Source organism: Vespa mandarinia, unplaced genomic scaffold (assembly GCF_050613455.1).
Source record: "Vespa mandarinia isolate Hongniang unplaced genomic scaffold, ASM5061345v1 scaffold_61, whole genome shotgun sequence".
Classification (NCBI taxonomy): Eukaryota; Metazoa; Arthropoda; class Insecta; order Hymenoptera; family Vespidae; genus Vespa; species Vespa mandarinia.
This window is the reverse complement of record NW_028197195.1, coordinates 221,112-240,993: the sequence shown is the minus strand read 5'-3', so window position 1 is coordinate 240,993 and position 19,882 is coordinate 221,112. Positions and strand designations below refer to the sequence as shown.

Here is a 19,882-nt window from a genome sequence, read left to right as displayed (position 1 = left end):
AAATCACTATTAACCTAACAAAGAATACACATTACGACACATTACGAAAATAAGATCTGAAAATCTTAAAACAAGTACAACGCAATAAGCTCCACGATGGACATATCTAGATTACAATTTTATTTTCACGAATATATCTCAAATGCACACCTTTTTCTACTTGCAAATGCTACACCATAGAAATCACATGTTTAGCTATCGATTAGTATATTGAAAGAATCTGTAATTTAAAAGAAATAAAGTTGATTACTTGTAATCAATAGAACGACGAACTTCCTCGCAATCTGCGCCAGCACGTGCAAATATTAAGTGGTCTTGATAATAGCAGCAGTAGATGAAGTCTGTGGGTTTATCGTTGACAATCCATTATATAAAGAGAAACTTTGCAGATCAAGTAACAATTATGATGTTTATTTAGCTTTGTTCGGTGTGTAGTAGGTATAATTAAACTATGACCTCTAGCAGTTATGATTGTGCTCTCTAGAAGAATCGAAGAAAGAACAATGATTTTCTTTGTGTTTCCGGAGTCTTTTTCGTCACCTTTGTTTATTGTTTCCCGCGTGTACGTTTGGTGGCACCGAGACATGTTAGTTATGTATCTTGCCGGAAGAGGCGTAGCAAGTCCCACATATATAGCACCATCTTGTGAACATTTCGTACAATAGACCAAGGCCGCATTAATAGTTTGCAAATCATTTGCCTTTCCATCATATCTATTTGACTTCTTTATTTAGTCCGCGAAAGGAATAGTACATCCTGTAAATTTTGTAATAGTTTTAAAAAATATCAAAATTATATAGCTTTTTATCCGTATACGTTTTCAGTTATGAAAGTGATTATACGTCAATTTATCTAAAAGTTGTGAATACGTTCCTAAAGCAATCATCCTCATCGCGTACATTTGTTACAACAAATGAATATATAAGAACGAAAAATAAATCGAATAATAAATAAATTTATCTGCGTAATAATTTTCAATCTTTCTTATAAATATTTTGAAGAAGTAGTATTTATCTGTATCTATTCATTTTTATTTAAAAACGTTTATTAATATAGAATTTATAATTGAAATGAAATATTACGAATCGATAGAAATCGGAAATGATACGAAATGTTCGGCCGATTACTAAGTAGAAGAAAGTGATGCGACAAATTTGCAGCAAAGTAATAATTTTAAATAAATTAACAAAATAATCGAACAATAAAGGCTATTATATAAATCCTTCATTATATATATTTGTCTCGAAGTTTATTGTCTTACTCTTTTGAAAGAAATTAAATCCTCTAAAATCCAATTCTTTTTTCGTGTTTACAAACAAAATTACATATTGTATGAAAGTTATATAATATTATTTCTACTAGTACAATTATACTATATACTAATTGTAAGTATTACTTACATTTACGTTTTCATATTATATATAAAAAAAACTAAACAACAGAAAAAAAGAAAACTGGTTGTGCATCTATCACATAATGAAAGTGAAACTTCTTTAGTTAATTTAATTTTATTTAATATAGTTTTTCAATTTTAATCTTCCTTGTTATTCCCGTTTCAGCTGTTTTATCAGCAAGTTTTAAAAGTAAGAAGATAGAACAACAATGAAAGAGAGAGAGAGAGAGAGAGAGATTTTAAATAGTTATAAATTATATTAAAAATATTGAAAGTAACTTATTTATATAAAAGTATTGTTTCATTCTAATTCTATATGACGTGATCAAAAGCAGGCATCGGAACTGGAGGAATGATAATAAGAATTCGAAAAACAAAGGATGAATCAGGAAGATATTAGTAAGAAATGAGAAACAAAGAATGAGAAAGGTAAAGGAGCGAAAGCTTCATCCGCTCTCTTACGCTTAAGATAAACAATAGCTCGCAACTTATGCTCTGTTTCACTTTCTATCTCTCTCTCTCTATTCCTACTTCTGTATATCTATTTCTTTATCTCACTCTCTCTCCTATTTCTGTATATTTCTCTCTTGTTTTATTCTATTTCATTCTCGATAGTAACTATATTTAATTCGTATACATCAACTATGCTTTCAAAGACACAAACAATCTTAACATTATTGCTACGTGATTTAACATCACTCTTTTTATTTCACACGTTGTAAAATAAAGAACTAATTATCTTACAGAATATTTTTATTTATTTAATCAAACCTATAACTTCTGTGAACCTATAATGTATATAAGAATATTTCTTTTCCATTAAAAAAAGCATTTTCAATAAAATAAACACTTTCTTTATTTTAAAAAACTTTTGAATCTTTTTCTTAAAAATCAGGTGCTATTTTTTAATTGGATGTAATATGTGGTCGTTTTAACTTATCTTTTAGCGAATATGATGGAAAACAATTTTATATAAAATAGTTGATTCCTAGGCATATTTAATAAAATTAACACTAAGACTTTTTCATCTTTTGATTTCCAAGTATTCTGATTATCTTGTGTCAGAAAATTTATTCCATTTATATACAACCACAATTTGTTGCAAATGAGGACGCTTTTTATCTGCAGCTTCCAGATTTATAATTTGTATCGCTCAAAGCTTTTTAACTTGATGCGTTAAGGCATAATAGCCATGTTCTTTTTACTCTTTTTATTCCACGATGTAAAATATATTCTTATGCGTTTTTATGCGTTTCCTATCTTTATTTTAATTCGACTGCACATTTGGGCTCATAATCTATCAGGTTATGACGAAGAAAATGATTGTATGTGATGAAATAACACTTAAAAACTTGTAAGTAATGCGAAAAAAGTACATAACTTAATGTGATACGTGATTTTGTTGCCAAAATCATCAACTAACAAAATCGTGATAATAATATTAGGATGCATATGAGACATATGAATACTATAGAGAGTGCTTTGATCAATACAACTTAAATTGATTTGCAACAAAAAAGAAACTACGAGGGTCGCTACGTGTTCGTTTAGTCACGTCATTAGAGCCTTGTTTGTCACTCTAGGCACGAATTATTTTTAGATTCTTGACAACAGGTAAATATAACAAATTTTTAAATTAGGCGAATATAAATATATTAAACAATTAAACAAAGTTTTATATATATATATATATATATATATATATATATATATATTATCTCAAATTGATTATGGGAGGTGATAAACGAAAATATGTTTCTCTGTGAACAAAGAAACAACAATTAACGTTTATTATTCACACTGTAAAATTTTATTTCTATTATATTATAGATCTTCTTATAAGTCTCGTGTTACTTTTCTCTTCTATGTTATATTTCATACCGCCCGTCTCTCTTCCAAATCTTAACGACTTGATTTGTAGGTCACATAGGTCACAAAAGAAATTGTAAATAATAAAGGACAATGGAAGGGCGGGCTATGAGATACGCGGCAAATCTACCTGAAGAAAATATACTTTCTTTACATATATATATATATATATATATATATATATATATATATACATGTGTATATATTATATATGTACATATAGCAACAATTATCTCCTTGTAATAAACTCTAAACCTAAAGTACAAATAGATGAATAAATAAAATAAGATAGAATAAATATTATTCTTTTAATATAAATATATGAAATAAAAAAATTTAATATTTGAGGTGATCTAGAATTACTCCGTGACGAAGCAGATAGTGTAGAATGATATAAAATATTCAGTACTTAATGATATAAATTCCAACACTGTTAATTCATTTCCATTTGCTTTTATAGCTCCAGTTGCATTTGGCATTATTTTTTTTCTATTTTCTTAAATGTTAAAAACTAATATTTAACCTTAACATAAGTTTATTATCATTGTATATCCGTTGCCGTATCAAAGATAGAAAAAAGAGAAAAAATCTAAAAGTAATGGTTTAGTAATACAGGAAAGTATAATAGCAGTAGTTGTAGTAATTGTGTTAGGTTTAGGTTAGGTTAGAAATACGACGACGTATCATAATACATAATTAAGGTAACATGTCCCAAGTGATGTAGTAGAATAGCAGTTTTATGTGTTGTATCTTTCAACATGTTTTCTAAGGTTTCTAATTTCACCATATAAATTTTGTTAAATTTTGTTAAATTTTGTTAAATTTTGTTAAATTTTGTTAAATTTTGTTATGCAGATAAGATTTTATTCTTGCAAAATTTAAGTTCTTCATAAAGTCAAATCGTTTTATATTTTTTTAATTTTTGAAACACAAATATAGAAGATATGCATTTATTGCAGAAATGCTTATGATTGTGAAAAAAATTGCCAGTGGCCACCAATGACTTCTCTTACATGAGTAATATTACATATACATATATATATATATACATATATATATATACATATATTCATATATATATATACATATATATATATATATATATATATATATATATATATATATATGTAAAGAAAGTATACTTTCTTCAGGTAGATTTGCCGCGCGTCTCGTGACCCGCCCTTCCATTGTCCTTTATTATTTACAATTTCTTTTGTGACCTACAAATCGAATCGTTAAGATTTGGAAGAGAAACGGATAGTATGAAATATAACATAGAGGAGAAAAGCAACACGAGAGCTAGAAGAAGATTCATCAGATAAAAGAAATAAAATTTAACAGTGTGAATAATAAATGTTAATTGTCGTTTCTTTGTTCACAGAGAAACATATTTTCGTTTATCACCTCCCATAATCAATCTGAGATATTATATATATATATATATATATATATGTATGAAGCATCGTCAAAGTAAGGGGAAAAAGATAAACACAGATATACTGGAATGATTATAAAATTTGCTAAAACTTCGCGTAATACGAGAAGGAACTTTGCTCTCAAGTGGAAATTACAACTTTCATCCGGTCCTACCTGCTTGAAATTAAATATTCGACCACACAGAAAAATGTGTACTACTTGCCTATCTATAATCTGTACTTAAAAAATAGCAAGATCATTCCTATACACAAACTCCACGACTGTTTCTCATACAACCAGAGTGCAAAAACAAATAAGAAGTATGTCCCGAGGCACTTGCGATACCCTAACTCAAGCACGTATAATTCTTAATTAATAAGGAGTACGTACCAATTGCTATAATCGATTGTCAAGGCTAATGATTATTACGTAAATGACTAAAGCAAAAAGTACCAGTATATACTACAATAGTATATATGCACACTAGTAATATACGAGTATTTTCATGCAATATGTTGTCTACTATACAAAATGATATAAATAATAATATATTAGTATAGTAGTAGCACAAATAATTAATTAAACCGATGAAACAAGAAGATCCTATCCTAAACTAATAAAAATAAGAATGCACAATTGATATAAATTATTAAAAATATGCCACTTGCGAATAAATCCAAAAGAAGAATTGGTTATGATCATGCTCGTCAATAACTTATTTAAAAAATTACAACCAGTAACCTATGCCGATTCGGACCTTTCATCCTCGACATGAATGAGTACTGAAGGTATTTTAAATTTGTTCACCCACTACTTAAGAAGTTCTGCGATGGTTCTAAAACACACGTCTGCGATAGAAGTAAAAATTAAAGGATCCTTAGAAAGTTGAAAACAATGTAGTTCGATATATAAGTAAGTTGAAAATGAAGTAGCTCAACTTCGTTGTAGACTGATAAGATACGATCATAATGGTGATCAGTAAAAGGACAAACAAATTTTTATTAAATCTATATTAATAAAAAAATTGTGAAATTATTGGGTATGAAATTAAAAAATTTACTTACCAATATGCTCTTATAGAAGAAAATTTTTTTATTTCGTGATCATTTTCTTCAATGCACTGACTCTACTACGCGAATAGTGTAATATAAGAAGAAAAATAATTTTAAACTTTATAGGAACAAATCATAACTCTATGACTGACTGCTTTGCTCGCAGTCAATTTAACTGAATGTGATACTAAATCTTAAATCGCGAAACATGAACGAAATTAAATTAACAAACGAAGGATCCTTCTAATTCATGATTATTATATTATTCAAACGGTATAACACTCGATTCACTATCACCCGCATGATTGCATTGATTATCTAAAAAAAGAAAGAAAAATAAAATTATTATTATAATAACTTTGTTCTTCTTAATAATGAAAGATTTTTTAATGAAAGATTTTGTAATGAAAGATTTTTTAATGAAAGATTTTTATAATGAAAGATTTTTTAAATTATGAAGAAAATGTTTAAAAAAGAAATTTACTTATTGTAGACTTTGTTGATTCGTTGCACAATGAGCATCCTGCCTCAAAACGACGACAAATTATTCTTCTTTTATTGAACCTGAAAAGAGAAAACGAAATTATTAGTATCATTGTTATAGAATAAAAATTTATTAAAATTATTAAAGAAAAGTCAAAAAAGAAATTTACTTACCAGTCTTCATTGATCTTTTGTACGATGACCTTCCTGTCCCAGGATCATGAAGAATATTACCAAAACTGACTCTAAATCGCGAATTTATATTGCATCTAATTTTATTTAATCAGATTATTTTAAAAATAAATCAAACGTATTACCAACAAACACTGCTTTTACTTCAGATATATATATATATATATATATATATATATATATATATATATCGGATTGCTTATGGAAGGTGATAAACGAAAATATGTTTCTCTGTGAACAAAGTGATAAATCTTTATTTGTTAATTAATGCTTAGTTGCTAATTAGTTTTACCTGTGAACAAAGAAACGACAATTAACGTTTATTATTCACAATGTTAAATTTTATTTCTATTATATTATAAATTTTCTTATAGCTCTCGTGTTACTTTTCTCTTCGACGTTCTATTTCCTACTGCCCGTTTCTCTTCCAAATCTTAACGGCTCGATTTGTAGGTCACAAAAGAATTTGTAAATAACAAAGGACAATGGAAGGGCGGATTATGAAACGCACGGCAAATCTACCTGAAGAAAGTATACTTTCTTTACATAGATATATATATATATATATATATATATATATATATATATATATATATATCCATCTCCGTGAAACAATTAATAGAGGCGGCAAAAAAGGTATTGAAATTTAGGATACTTTATTTGTTCCATTCTTCTATCATATTATCCTTTAATATATCGGATTTAATATATCCTTTAATATATATATATATATATATATATATATATATATATATATATATATATACATATATATATACATATATATTTATATTTATATTTATCATATACGTATCTATTTTTTAAAGAAATGATTGGATGTGAGTAGGGGTTGATATCTAATTTAAGAAAAAGCACGTATATGATGGTGTCATAAAATGGAATGGAAAAGTTGTTCTAGAATTAATTTTAACGGATAGTAATCCAAAGTATATCGATGACACTTTAGTCTATGGGATGAATCTGTTCTCTGTTTATATGGTAGAAAAAAAACTGATGACAATGCCAGTTTATGGTAGAATAGTAGCTCGGCTGGGTATTACGGTTAGATATTATCATACGTAGGTATGTAACCTTGATGTACATCATGTCAGAGAGAGTCAAATTGGATCAACCAATACGAGGTCGCATTATGAACAGGAGCTTTCGTCTCTTTCTCCTCTCCTTATATATATAAGGAGAGGAGTGTGTATATATTTACCCATATGATTTAATTACAAATGAAAATGTTATGAATATCAAAAATGTTTGTAGAGAAATCATGACAAATTGTTGGAAGGAACAAAGGAATGTAGGAAGAAGGAGAAAGAAAGAAGGAGTTTTTTAAAATTATATAAATATTTTAGAATTGATAAAGAAGGAAAAAAATAATAATAATCGTAAACAAACAAAATAGAACTGGTCAAATAAATTGAAGTTAAAGAAATAAAAAAAATAAATGGAAGTAATCGAACAAATGTTTAACATGATGTCTATTCTGAAGATTTAGTTCTCTTAAAAATAAATGGATAAAGTCGAATAATTTCCTTCCGTAAAGCTTCCCCTTGATTCAATTCCCCGCTTGGTTCAACGCATTTACGTGATGGTCTACGAACATGGGTATAAATATGGCGAAATTTAAACAAGTTTAGAAGATGCAATTGGCCGATAGGCAAAACTCGCGAAATTGAGAACCGCGAAGATTCGTTTTGGAAGAAACATTTGCAAGACATCTCTCTCTCTCTCTCTCTCTCTTTCTCTCTCTTGCTCACTCTCTTCCTTACACATACACTTTAATTTAACTTATACACCTATATATTTATGTATTAGAAATTATTTCAAGCAAAAATTATTTTTAATTGCTTAAAGCCATTTTATGAAAAATTCGCGGCTTTTTTCTATATTTTCTTTTCTCATTGTTTAATGTTCTTATCATTATAATCATCATCATTATTATTATTATTACTACTGTTATTTTTCACCTCAAAACGTGGTTTTCATTTTATCGAAATTTATACTTTTCAAAATTTCTTTCTTTTTCCCGATGATAAGCAAATTCGTCCAAAAAATTGTTTGTTGAAATTTCTATAAGTTTCAAATCGAAGGTAACATTAATAACAATAATAATAATAATAGTAAAAGCATGAACATGTAGGAAAATGACCAATACTACGTGAGGTTCATTTTAAGAACTCGTGTAAAATGCAAAACAGCCAATGAGAACAAATTAATTACAAATAAAGACTTTTCTAAAAGGAGTGGTGAGAGCAGAAGAGGGTCGTGCGGGACAGAGATTGTGCAAGCAATAACTGCACCTTTTGACATCTCAACCCTCTTCTTTTTCTGTCTCTTTCTCCCTCCCCCTCTCTATCTTTCTCTTTCTCCCTCTCCATCTCTTTGTTATCTCCACACATTTAAAGTACACGTAAATGTTAATATTATAAATTTAGTTTACAATACACGTAAATGTATTCGAGCAAAAATGAGAATAAGAAGAGTAATGTCTGTAAATTGGAAGTTCAAACTGCCGAGTACGTAGAGAGAGAAAGAGAGAAAGAGAGAGCGGAAGAAAGAGAGATAGATGAAGATAAATATAATATATTATTGTACTTATGTATTTATATGTGAAATTAATAAAAAATAAAATATTAATTTGAAAAGTAAATGACAATTATATTTTTCATTAAAAAAATAAAACCATATATTGTCATACATACATGCATATACATATCAAAAAGGTTTCTATTATGATGTAATTATATACATTAAATAACGAAACGTAATGCTTCCTGTTCACACGATACCCATCAAAAAACAAGGCCAGAAGAGTTAATTGTATATTTTACGGTATAAAGAAATTGTGAAAATAATAAGATGGCTTACTTGAAAAAAAAAATAAAAAAGAAAGAAAAAGATATACGAGCATCGTTTAATATCATAACTCAAAATGTGAAGATGAACTTAAAAAATATTAAAAGTATGGCGTAATCTCTTATAACTTTTATCGGCATCTTCTTATTTTCTCTCTTTCTCTCTCTCTCTCTCTCTCTCTCTTTTTTCATTCTTTTCCTCTTTCTATCTTTCGTATAAGATAGAACGCATCGTCTCCCATTCATTTCTTCTCTTTTAGTCTTCTTCTTTTAGTACAATTATTTTCGTTCTTTTTCCTGTTTATATATATATATATAAATTTATATATATAGCTATCCATATATATAATATATATAAACACAAACAGTTGCAGAATAAAAGTAACAAAAGCGTTTTCAGACATTACTCAAAGTAAAAAAAAAGAACAAAAGAAAGAAAAAAGACAGAAAAGATTGAGAATCACTGCAACAAAATATATTCTTATCAACGTAGAAAAGAATGTAATTTCAACTGACCTACAAACGATTGGCAAAATAAAAGGATGCTATCCTTCATGACCGCTATATTATTCGTCACTCAGAAATAGAAACCATTGCCTTGGATCCATCTTATCCCTATAAGATAAAATTCACATATGATTATTAACAGTTTATATAACATTTTGTAAGTAAGAATAATAAAATACTAGAGAGAGAATCTTTGAACTATTTGAGTTGGCATAAAAAATGCCGTAAGATGGCCGAATGTCAATTGCCCAATAGACATGAAATGACCAACAAAGTACAATGTACAAAGCAAAATATCATTTCAAAGTAAATTTGTAGCTGACAGAAAAAACCTGTACCATGTACTAAATTTTCAGATGCATATGCAACTACTTTAAAAAATACTTCTGTTTTTCGAAGAGTGTACCACCTTGCACAATGATAGATTTGAATACATTTTGATTTCATTGCCACTTTTTTTATAATATAAGAAATTGCGTGAATATAAGCAAAAGTAAAAAATGTCTGCAACATTTAAATTCGGTTATGATTCAAGAGCATAAAGAAGAAACTATCCTCTATCTCTATTAGAAATATATAGTATGTACATACTTGTGCAATATATATGCATGCCAACATAAGTAATGGTCACAGAAGCATTCCCAAAATATTCCTTGTAGAAACATTTCCTTTACTTTATACTATTTTTGTCAATACATTTATGTATTATCGTGTCTTTTTGGGATCCATATGTTTAACATTCCTATGATCAGAGTACTCTACAAATAATTAATATAATGAATATAGTGACACAATATGTACTGATGGATCTATGCACAGGTGATAGAAACAATGGCAAAGGTCCTGTAAAATAGTGCCTTCAGGCAATTAACTAAGTTTATGTTACATAATATATTTAGGTAAATATCTGTCGGTCGATAAATAAATTTTATATCTATATTTATTCCTATGATCCAGTAAGAGTACTTTGTATACGTCTCAAGTAGCTTGAAGACTAAATCAACTTACAGCTATAAATACTTTTTATCAATGTTTTCATACTTACTGATAAAGAAATAAATAACTGTGGATATAAATATTCCAAAAAGTCTTTCCATTGTGATTACGGCCTATCACTATTTTTTGTTGCCTTATTACTTTGTTTAATTGCTTCACATTTAATTGCTTCTTTCATATTTACCTTCAATATATTAACTGGACCTGTTCATAATGTCCTTCAACCAACTTTGTAAATGTTTGATAGAATCTTTTGCTTCTTGTATTCCTGTTTAATAGATAACCTTAACGTGGCGTTGAAATCTTTTTTAAATTCAACGACGACATTACCTTTTCCTTTGGATGGATTAATTAGTAACGATTTCCTGAAAAAAACGACCTACGGTTTTTATATTTATAATCTTTAATGATGATCAATATTAGCAATAATATACAAAGAAAATGACTGGTAGAAAAAAAAATATATTGTAAGGTTAAATAACAAATTTTACTAAAGTTATTTATAGTAATTTAAAAAAGAACAATTACCTTGCAGTTAATAGAAAAATAGTGTGTTGTTTATATCGAATAATTTGCAACAAACACATTATGAATAAAATATCATTTTATGATATATATGTAGATAGTATGGTTATGCAAATGATTTTTTATAAATTGGTATTGGCTTAACATTTTTGTTATACATAACGAAAGCATATCGCTTGAAAAAATTATGATCACACGCAATCTATTTTTTAAATAAGCATTAAATATAATGTTAAGCTAACTTAACCTTAAACGTTTAGTGACAACAGCGCCACTATTTCATCATGTTTGCATTTATAGAATACATTGTTATAGAGCTTGGAGAGTGTAAAATAAGGGTTAGAAAAAATTTTCTAATTACCTATAATTAACGAGACAATGAAGCTCGGTTGCAACAAAGTAACACAAAGTTATACAAACTGATTAATTCACTGTTAGGAAGAAGACTAATTGGGTCGTCGCTCATTATATCATCTGTGCAATGGACCTCGCAAAGCTTGTAATTTTTTCATCTATTATATTAAAATATCGAAACATTAAAAATATGATACAGAAATTTAAAAATTGTCTAAACGGATACCTTGTTATTCCAAACTAAATGAGAAAATTAATCAATTCAATTTGAAATCTGTAGAAATAAAGCTCCTAAACAAAGATACAATTTGTAAAGAAAATGTTAAAGCGTCCGCATAAAATTATTTTCCATACGAATATCTTCTATTCTCGAAGTTGTTACGACAAAAGTATTAATTTTGAACCTTTTACGTTTAGATATTTGTATATGTGTGTATATATATATTTTCTCTTTTTCGAAAGTCGAACATTTCCTATTTAATTATTACTATAATTGTAAATGACCTATTATTCAATATTTATAAATAAAAACTCGACAAAGTACTATACTTCCCTAAATACTTGTAGAAACGTATTAGAGATGTGCATAAATAGAGAAATACGTAAATAGATAAATCATTACAATTACTAGATTTATTAATTATTCATTATTTCGCGCGTAATATATAAAGCATAAGGATGTTCTGCATTCGCATCTATTCATATGTGTGTCTATTTTATATTTCTATATTTATATTAAAATTTAATTAAGAAAGAAATTTTTTGTTTACATTTAAAATTCGAATTAATTACATTTGATACTTTCACACATTTTTATTATATGTTCTTATTGTTTTTAACTAAATAATTATAATAATAATATTTGCATTGACTCACGTTGTATCCGCAATAATGTGACGTAATCGAATTATAGGAGTTATTTCAGTTCCGTATTAATGGTCCCTTCGTCATCTTGGACTTTTTAACTCCGTTTACACGGTGTTTTGTCGCTTCGCATAATTACAGATAATTAGTAGACTTTTTCTAACGTACACTCTCTTTCAATATATCTATCGATAACAGCGTGATTTTTACAGGACCGCGTTCGCGAGTCGGCACGTACTTATGCGTATTCTATTTTCTAGCTTTATTTTCATAACATTGATATTTTTTTCTTATATTGATGCTTTTACACTACTTTCTAATCAATAATTTTGTGTTTATAATTTTGATCGATTGATATCTTGTATTACATTCAATATTCATATATACTTATATTTATACTTGTATATATAATATATGAAGTAGAAGCAGTGTTTATTCGTAATACGTTTGATTTCCTTTTATATCTCAAAATAATCTGATTAAATAAAATTAAATTCAATATAAATAAGCGATGTAGAGTTTATGCTAGTATATATTCTTTAAGATCTTGGGATAGAAAGCTCGTACAAACGATTAATAAAGATTCCGGTAAGAAAATTTCTTTTTATATTTTTCTTTAATAATTTTAATAATTTTTTATTATATAACAATGATACTAATAATTTCGTTTCCTCTTTTCAGGTTCAATAAAAGAAGAATAATTTGTCATCCTTTTGAGGCAGGATGCTCATCGTGCAACGAATCAACAAAGTCTACAATAAGTAAATTTCTTTTCTAAACATTTCCTTCATAATTCAAAAAAAACTCATTATAAAGATCATACTAATAACTTTGTTTTTCTTTCTTTTTTCAGATAATCAATGCAATCATGCGGGTGATAATGAATCGAGTGTTGTACCGTTTAAGTAATTTAACAATCATGAATTAGAAGGATCCTTTGCTCGTTACTTGAATTTCGTCCACGTTTAGCAATTTAAGTATTAGTATCATATGCACTTAAATCGACCGCGATCAATGCAATCAGTCATAGAGTTATGATTTGTTCCTATAAAGTTTAAAATTATTTTTCTTTTTATACTGTATTACACTATTCGCGTAGTAGAGTCAGTGCATCGAAGAAAATGATCAAAAAATAAATACATTTTCTTCTATAAGAAGAATATTGGTAAGTAAATTTTTTAATTTCATACCTAATAATTTCACAATTTTTTTATTAATATAGATTTAATAAAAATTTGTTTGTCTTTTTACTGATCCCTATTACGATTTTGTCTTATCAATGACGATGAGCTATTTTATTTTCAACTTACTTATATATCGAACTACATTGTTTTTGACTTCCTATGGATCATAGCTGTTCAATTTTGACTTATTTCGCGGACAAATGTTTTAAAGCTAACGTAGAACTTGTAGCAGAAAACGAACGAATTTAAAATCCCTCCAACACTCAATTATGCCGAGGATGAAAGGTCCGAATCAGCACAAATTACTGTTTGTAATATTTTAAATAAGTTATTGACGAGCATGACTATTCCTCTTTTGGTAATTTCTATTTTGCTTGGTATTTTTTAGGAAAGTTGTTTTGTTTTCGCATGATAGACAATTAGAGAAGGTGACTTCTCTGTCACTATCCAGTATTATGATCAAGATAAAATACAAATACAATACAAATGGACGTACATAAGTAATATTATTTTCTTGTTGATTATACCATCGAAAATTTAATTTTAGGGTAATTATCATTATTAAATAAACCGCAATTATTAATTCCTTTTTATTTCGTGCTGTTTATTTGTTTATTTCATTTAGTTTTTATTAATAAAAATTCAAGTAACCTCCTTTCATTTACTTAGTATACGTATACTTTCAAGGAGCTTTTTTTATTATAATAATGATACTAGTAATATTGCTTTCGCTTTATATCAGATCTTATCTCTTTTGTGCTGTGAAGCTCTTCGAAATTTGAGACGAAGGAGAACCTCCAGTATTGATTTTAATATTATATAGAGTTGTATGTCATATGTTTTATGTTTGTGAAATAGCGATTGCCCGCTTCTTTGTATGCGTAAATAAATGATGCTCAGATTTTTAGAATATTTCCAAATGCAAAGAAATGCGTTTCACGACGCTCGCACGGAGAAGTAACTTACTCGGTCATTTTAATGAGCTTTGAGCAAATGATTCTATGACAAAAATAATTAAGTCTATACATGAACGACTTTATACATTAAAACACTATAGGTTCTGCAAACAGTTTATAGCACATTTGTAAGTATCTTGATTCGTAATTCAGGAATCGTAGGTATTCGAGGCTAGTTGATTCCAGTGATTTCGTTTTATTGTATCAATGTAAACGAAAATAATGAATTAATTTATTCTTTTTTCTTTATATGATAATTTAGTAAGGTTTTACTATACCATCTCTTATATTTATTTTCTCCACTTTTGACTGTGCTAGATAAGATATAGCAGTAGCACAATTTTGTTCGATGACAAATGCATATAAAGTATGTACATTCGTCGATTATTATTTCAAAGTAAATAATTAGCGGGTATATATATTATATATTATTTTTAATAAAGATCAAAACACTAATTCATTTCTACATTATCTATGTGATTTTTCTCTCAGCGCTATTTTTTTATGATTTCCTCTTTAGAAGTCCACTTAACACTAAACCTACCGACATTTCATATATACCTAATCCTACTATGAGCGATCAAATGACCGTTTCAAAAAAAGATAATTATCTTAATATACAAAGAGATCTTATCCAACTGGATAGTGAACAAAATATTTTTTTTCTAGTTAGAAAAATTTTATTTACATTTATACATTTTCAGCACATTTTTTACAAATTACAGTATTTTGTATCGCACATTTTCCGCATACGTATTTTTTACATTTTATACAAATTTTGTTAGTCTTATTGACTTTACAATATCTTATTTGACAAGCTTTCCATCCAGATGAATCTATAGCTGTATTTGTTATTGTTTCTAATGAACATTATTTGCTTAGCTATCTCTGCTTTTGATGTTCGCTCCCAAGCTTTTCTGCCAATTGAAATAAAATTTCTTGCCTCGATATTCCTTCACCCATCGTTTCTTTGTATTACATCCAAGCATTTATCTCGGCTAAATCTAAGATATTGAAAAATACCTGTAAAGGCCATCTTTAACATTTAGATTTGACACAATATTTTCTGGCCATTTAATCGGTTACATCTACATTTTTATTGTGAATTTTGTGCTATTGTAAAATCTGATTGTCTCTGGTATACGGATGTCACTTATCCCAATTTTAACGAATGAATACATTGAACTAAGTATTAATACTTTTTAATAGTGTTTAGCTTTGTAAATTGTTAGAATAAAATCATTCGATTTGTATAATATTGTTGAGAAGCGTGTCACACTATCCTTTGCCTGTTTCGCTAATTTTGGTAGCTCTCTTTTATTTCTGCGAATAATTCCAACAAGTGTAGTTTTTTTTGCTTTAAGTTTACTCGCTGATGACAAGCTTGTAAAAAAATTGTCAGTTATAATTTCTCCAATGACTTGTATATGGTTCTGCTAATTTAAAAGTTACGAACTCCCCAAATTGGACCGATGATTCTCCCCCTTCCTCTTTTCTATATATATATATGTAAAGAAAATATACTTTCTTCAGGTAGATTTGCCGCGCGTCTCATAGCCCGTCCTTCCATTGTCCTTTATTATTTACAATTTCTTTTGTGACCTACAAATCGAGTCGTTAAGATTTGGGAGAGAAACGGGCAGTATGAAATATAACATAGAAGAGAAAAGCAAACACGAGAGCTAGAAGAAGATTCATCAGATAAAAGAAATAAAATTTAACAGTGTGAATAATAAACGTTAATTGTCGTTTCTTTGTTCACAGTTAAGACTAATTAGAAACTAAGCATTAATTAACAAATAAAGATTTATCGTTTTGTTCACAGAGAAACATATTTTAGTTTATCACCTCCCATAATCAATTCGAGATATATATATATATATATAAATGAAATTATATCATTGGAAACTCGGAGTAAGTATTACTTAATCGATCGATAAGTCAGTATCGTTTATTCCACAAAGGTGATTTACCAATAAATTCGAAAAAATATCGTCGTAATACGATATTCTTGTGATAACAATGGTATATTATAATAATCTTTTATTATATGAATTCAATCTTTGAATTTCTCGCTCCCTCTCCTATAATATCCATTACAATTCGATCATTCTAATCTTCTTTTGTTTTACTAAACAATTTAATTATTTGGATAAAAAGAATTTGATAAGAAGCTCAATCTAATCATGTATATACACATTAGCCATATTCAAGAAACTTGTAAGTCAGCAAAATAGATGGATTCTTCACAATCCGTATATTAAAATATATCTCCAGACAGATTACAAATATATTATAGGATTATTCATACCTGTGGAACGAACATATTATATACATTATAGTATGGAATAAATATCGATCCTTTTCAATTGATATATTCATAAAAACGTATTCAAGTGATAAATCAAGGATAAATATGATATACATGAGTACATATATATGTGGGATGGAAGGTCCTAATGCTACTTTTTGGTATACATGTATGTGTATGCGTATGAGATAATCCGATCGACAGTTAAACAAGGGATGGATGATTGTCGAATTAGTTACTTGTGTGTATGTATGTATAAGATAAGTAAGTCTATCAGTAGTTGACCGAAAAGATTGAAAGTATTAGCGTTAGTTAGTTGTGTGTGTGTGTGTATATGAGATAAAATGATCGAGAGTCAAATACAGTATCATTGACTTTTGTATTTCAACTGTGTTCTTCATTATATGATCAAATCATCGAAATTATTTAAAATCTGAATAATTTAATCAATGACGTAATCTAGATATGGTGTTACATTCATAAACGTTTCTTTTATATGCTCCTCGATATACATATATGTACACACATACACACACACACACACACACACACACACACACACACACACATATGTAAAGAAAGTATACTTTCTTCAGGTAGATTTGCCGCACGTCTCATGACACGCCCTTCCATTGTCCTTTGTTATTTACAAATTCTTTTTGTTACCTACAAATCGAGCCGTTAAGATTTGGAAGCGAAACGGGCAGTAAGAAATAAAACGTAGAAGAGAAAGTTAGCACGAGAGATTATACGGATATTTATAATAGATAATATATAGTAATTAAAATTTAAATAACGTGAATAATAAACGTAAATTGTCGTTTCTTTGTTCACAGAGAAACATATTTTTGTTTATCACCTCACATAATTAATCCGAGATATTATATATATATTTAATGTCCATCTTCGAATTCATTATTTTTCAATAATAAATTTAGTAATTATTACAATAATATTAAATAAAAACTTTTATTTATATATTATTGTCAAGGCAAATCAATTAATCATAACAGAACGCGAATGGATAGATTATTATTATTTTTTTTTTGTAGTTATAATATTGATTTATACGCAAATAGGTATCAACAGAAAAGATGGAGATCAAAATCCTCGATTCATTTTCCGTAAAATGAATTTATTTTATTGCGGTAAATCAAAGTAATGGGATCTTTAATACCATTTTTTTTTGTCTTCATTCTATCCAAATTGTCTAGCAAATTTCGTTTATAACATTCTGTTATCGAATATCATCATAACATCATAATTTTCGAAAAGTAATTTATATAAAGAAATCGTAAGAACAAATTGAAATTTTTTAAATCTCAACATATTCTCTCTCTCTCTCTCTCTCTGTTTTTTCTCGATTATCATTGTACTAAATATCAATATCTTAATATTACATCAATCAATATAAAACTCAATTGAGAAAATCAATTAATTATAAAAATTTATTTGGAAACAAATTTATATATAAAAAAAATTAAGAGAGAAAGAAAGAGGGAAAGGGAGATAAGAAAGAATATAAATAAATAGTAAAAATAAATATTTAAATCGTCTTTTTCCAATATATTGATATATTGAAGATAAGAGGTAGCAAAAACGTGGTAGCAAAAAAAAAGAAAAGAAAAACAATCGACAATCCCAAGTATGATTTCGTTGAAGAGAAATAGGAAATGAGTAAAAAGGATGTATAAGAGAGAAGAAGAAGAAGACAAAGAGAGAGCGATAGAAAGAAAGAGAGGGGTTGAGAGACAGACAAGGGGTTTTTAGACAGACTTGTAAACGGATAGTCGATACTCCTTCTCCCTCTTTCTTCATATCACGTATAGAAAATATTGACACGAGATAACTACCATCAGGCAGGTGACATTAAGCCATTTTCACTACCTGGATAATATATCCGGTACAGAAGTGAAATAACATTTGGATTAACAAACCGTTATTACTAAAACCGACCATTCTCTTTCTCTTTCTCTCTCTCTCTCTCTCCCTTTGCCATTCTCTCTCTTTCTTTTTTTTCTTTTATATGAAAACAAAAAAGAAGAAAAAGAAGGAACATTGGCGTAATTTTCATTAGAATAAAAACTTTATCAAAGAAATTAACTAATATCGATAATTATACTTTTCAGTGTTCACATTCACATCGATCGGAATTTATACAAACTTATGGACTTGTTTTTTCGATTTGTCAAATAGAGAAAAACGATGAAGGAGAGTGAGAGAGAGAGAGAGAATGATTATCAATAACTCATTCCATCCGGATATAATTACGCGGAAAATAATTAATTATTCGTGCATGCGTGACTAATACTTAGTTATTATAATGAAAATTACGTAAATGTTTACAAACATATATTAAATATTTCATTTGTTAACGATTCGATGATTCTCAAATTCTCGCTTTCGTGAGTGAAATATCGATGGACATTAGTGTTCGATTACATAGAAAAAATATCGTTGCAAAACAAATAGAATCGGTTAAAAGAGAAATAGGTGTTATCTGGATTAAAAGGAGAAGAAAGATACGCTTCGAGTAACCGGCTGAAATATCAAAAGGAAATAGTCGAATTGATAATCGATAACATCTTTGAATCCAATGGAACAGATAAAAAGTATCAACGATATCCAGTACTTTAAATTTTAATCGAAAGACATAGAATGTCCCGATTTAACTAAGTAGAATGGTTTAAAATATTTTAATTATATTACACATACTCTTTTTCTTTTTCCATAATTTTTAATCCGAAATTTCGAATCCTCCATCTTTTCTTCTCTTTTGTATTTTCCAATTGAAAAAAAAAAAAACAGAAATAATGATCTCGATAGAATATTTCTTGAGTATTTGAACGCATTACTTTTAAAACCATGTATATATATAAGAATCTGATTGTAAATTAGTTTTAAATATAACAT

At 27.9% G+C, this 19,882-nt stretch overlaps 2 long non-coding RNA genes and 1 pseudogene across 7 annotated transcripts in view; 1 reads left to right on the top strand and 2 right to left on the bottom strand.

Moving 5' to 3' along the window:
- Window positions 1-11,794, bottom strand: part of LOC118450517 (uncharacterized) — a 35,906-nt gene extending 24,112 nt beyond the window's left edge. The window contains exons 1-11 of one of the 6 annotated variants that reach the window (XR_014983739.1): window positions 11,304-11,794; window positions 11,106-11,140; window positions 10,960-11,043; window positions 10,825-10,894; window positions 10,371-10,537; window positions 9,789-10,283; window positions 6,698-6,927; window positions 6,388-6,636; window positions 6,215-6,294; window positions 5,743-6,048; window positions 251-756 (exon numbers count right to left, since the gene is read on the bottom strand). This is a non-coding gene — a long non-coding RNA (uncharacterized LOC118450517). Of the gene's footprint in view, window positions 1-250; window positions 757-5,742; window positions 6,049-6,214; window positions 6,295-6,387; window positions 6,637-6,697; window positions 6,928-9,788; window positions 10,284-10,370; window positions 10,538-10,824; window positions 10,895-10,959; window positions 11,044-11,105; window positions 11,141-11,303 lie in introns of those variants that run through there. The other 5 variants (XR_014983738.1, XR_004840735.2, XR_014983741.1 and 2 more) reach the window with 5 other exon arrangements.
- Window positions 11,795-12,591: 797 nt separating this feature from the next.
- Window positions 12,592-14,268, top strand: LOC146872043 (uncharacterized). The gene is made up of 3 exons (XR_014983723.1): window positions 12,592-13,106; window positions 13,200-13,279; window positions 13,372-14,268. It is a non-coding gene; the product is annotated as an uncharacterized LOC146872043 (long non-coding RNA).
- Window positions 14,269-15,348: 1,080 nt separating this feature from the next.
- On the bottom strand, window positions 15,349-16,228 carry LOC146872042 (uncharacterized; annotated as a pseudogene).
- Window positions 16,229-19,882: the final 3,654 nt, after the last annotated feature.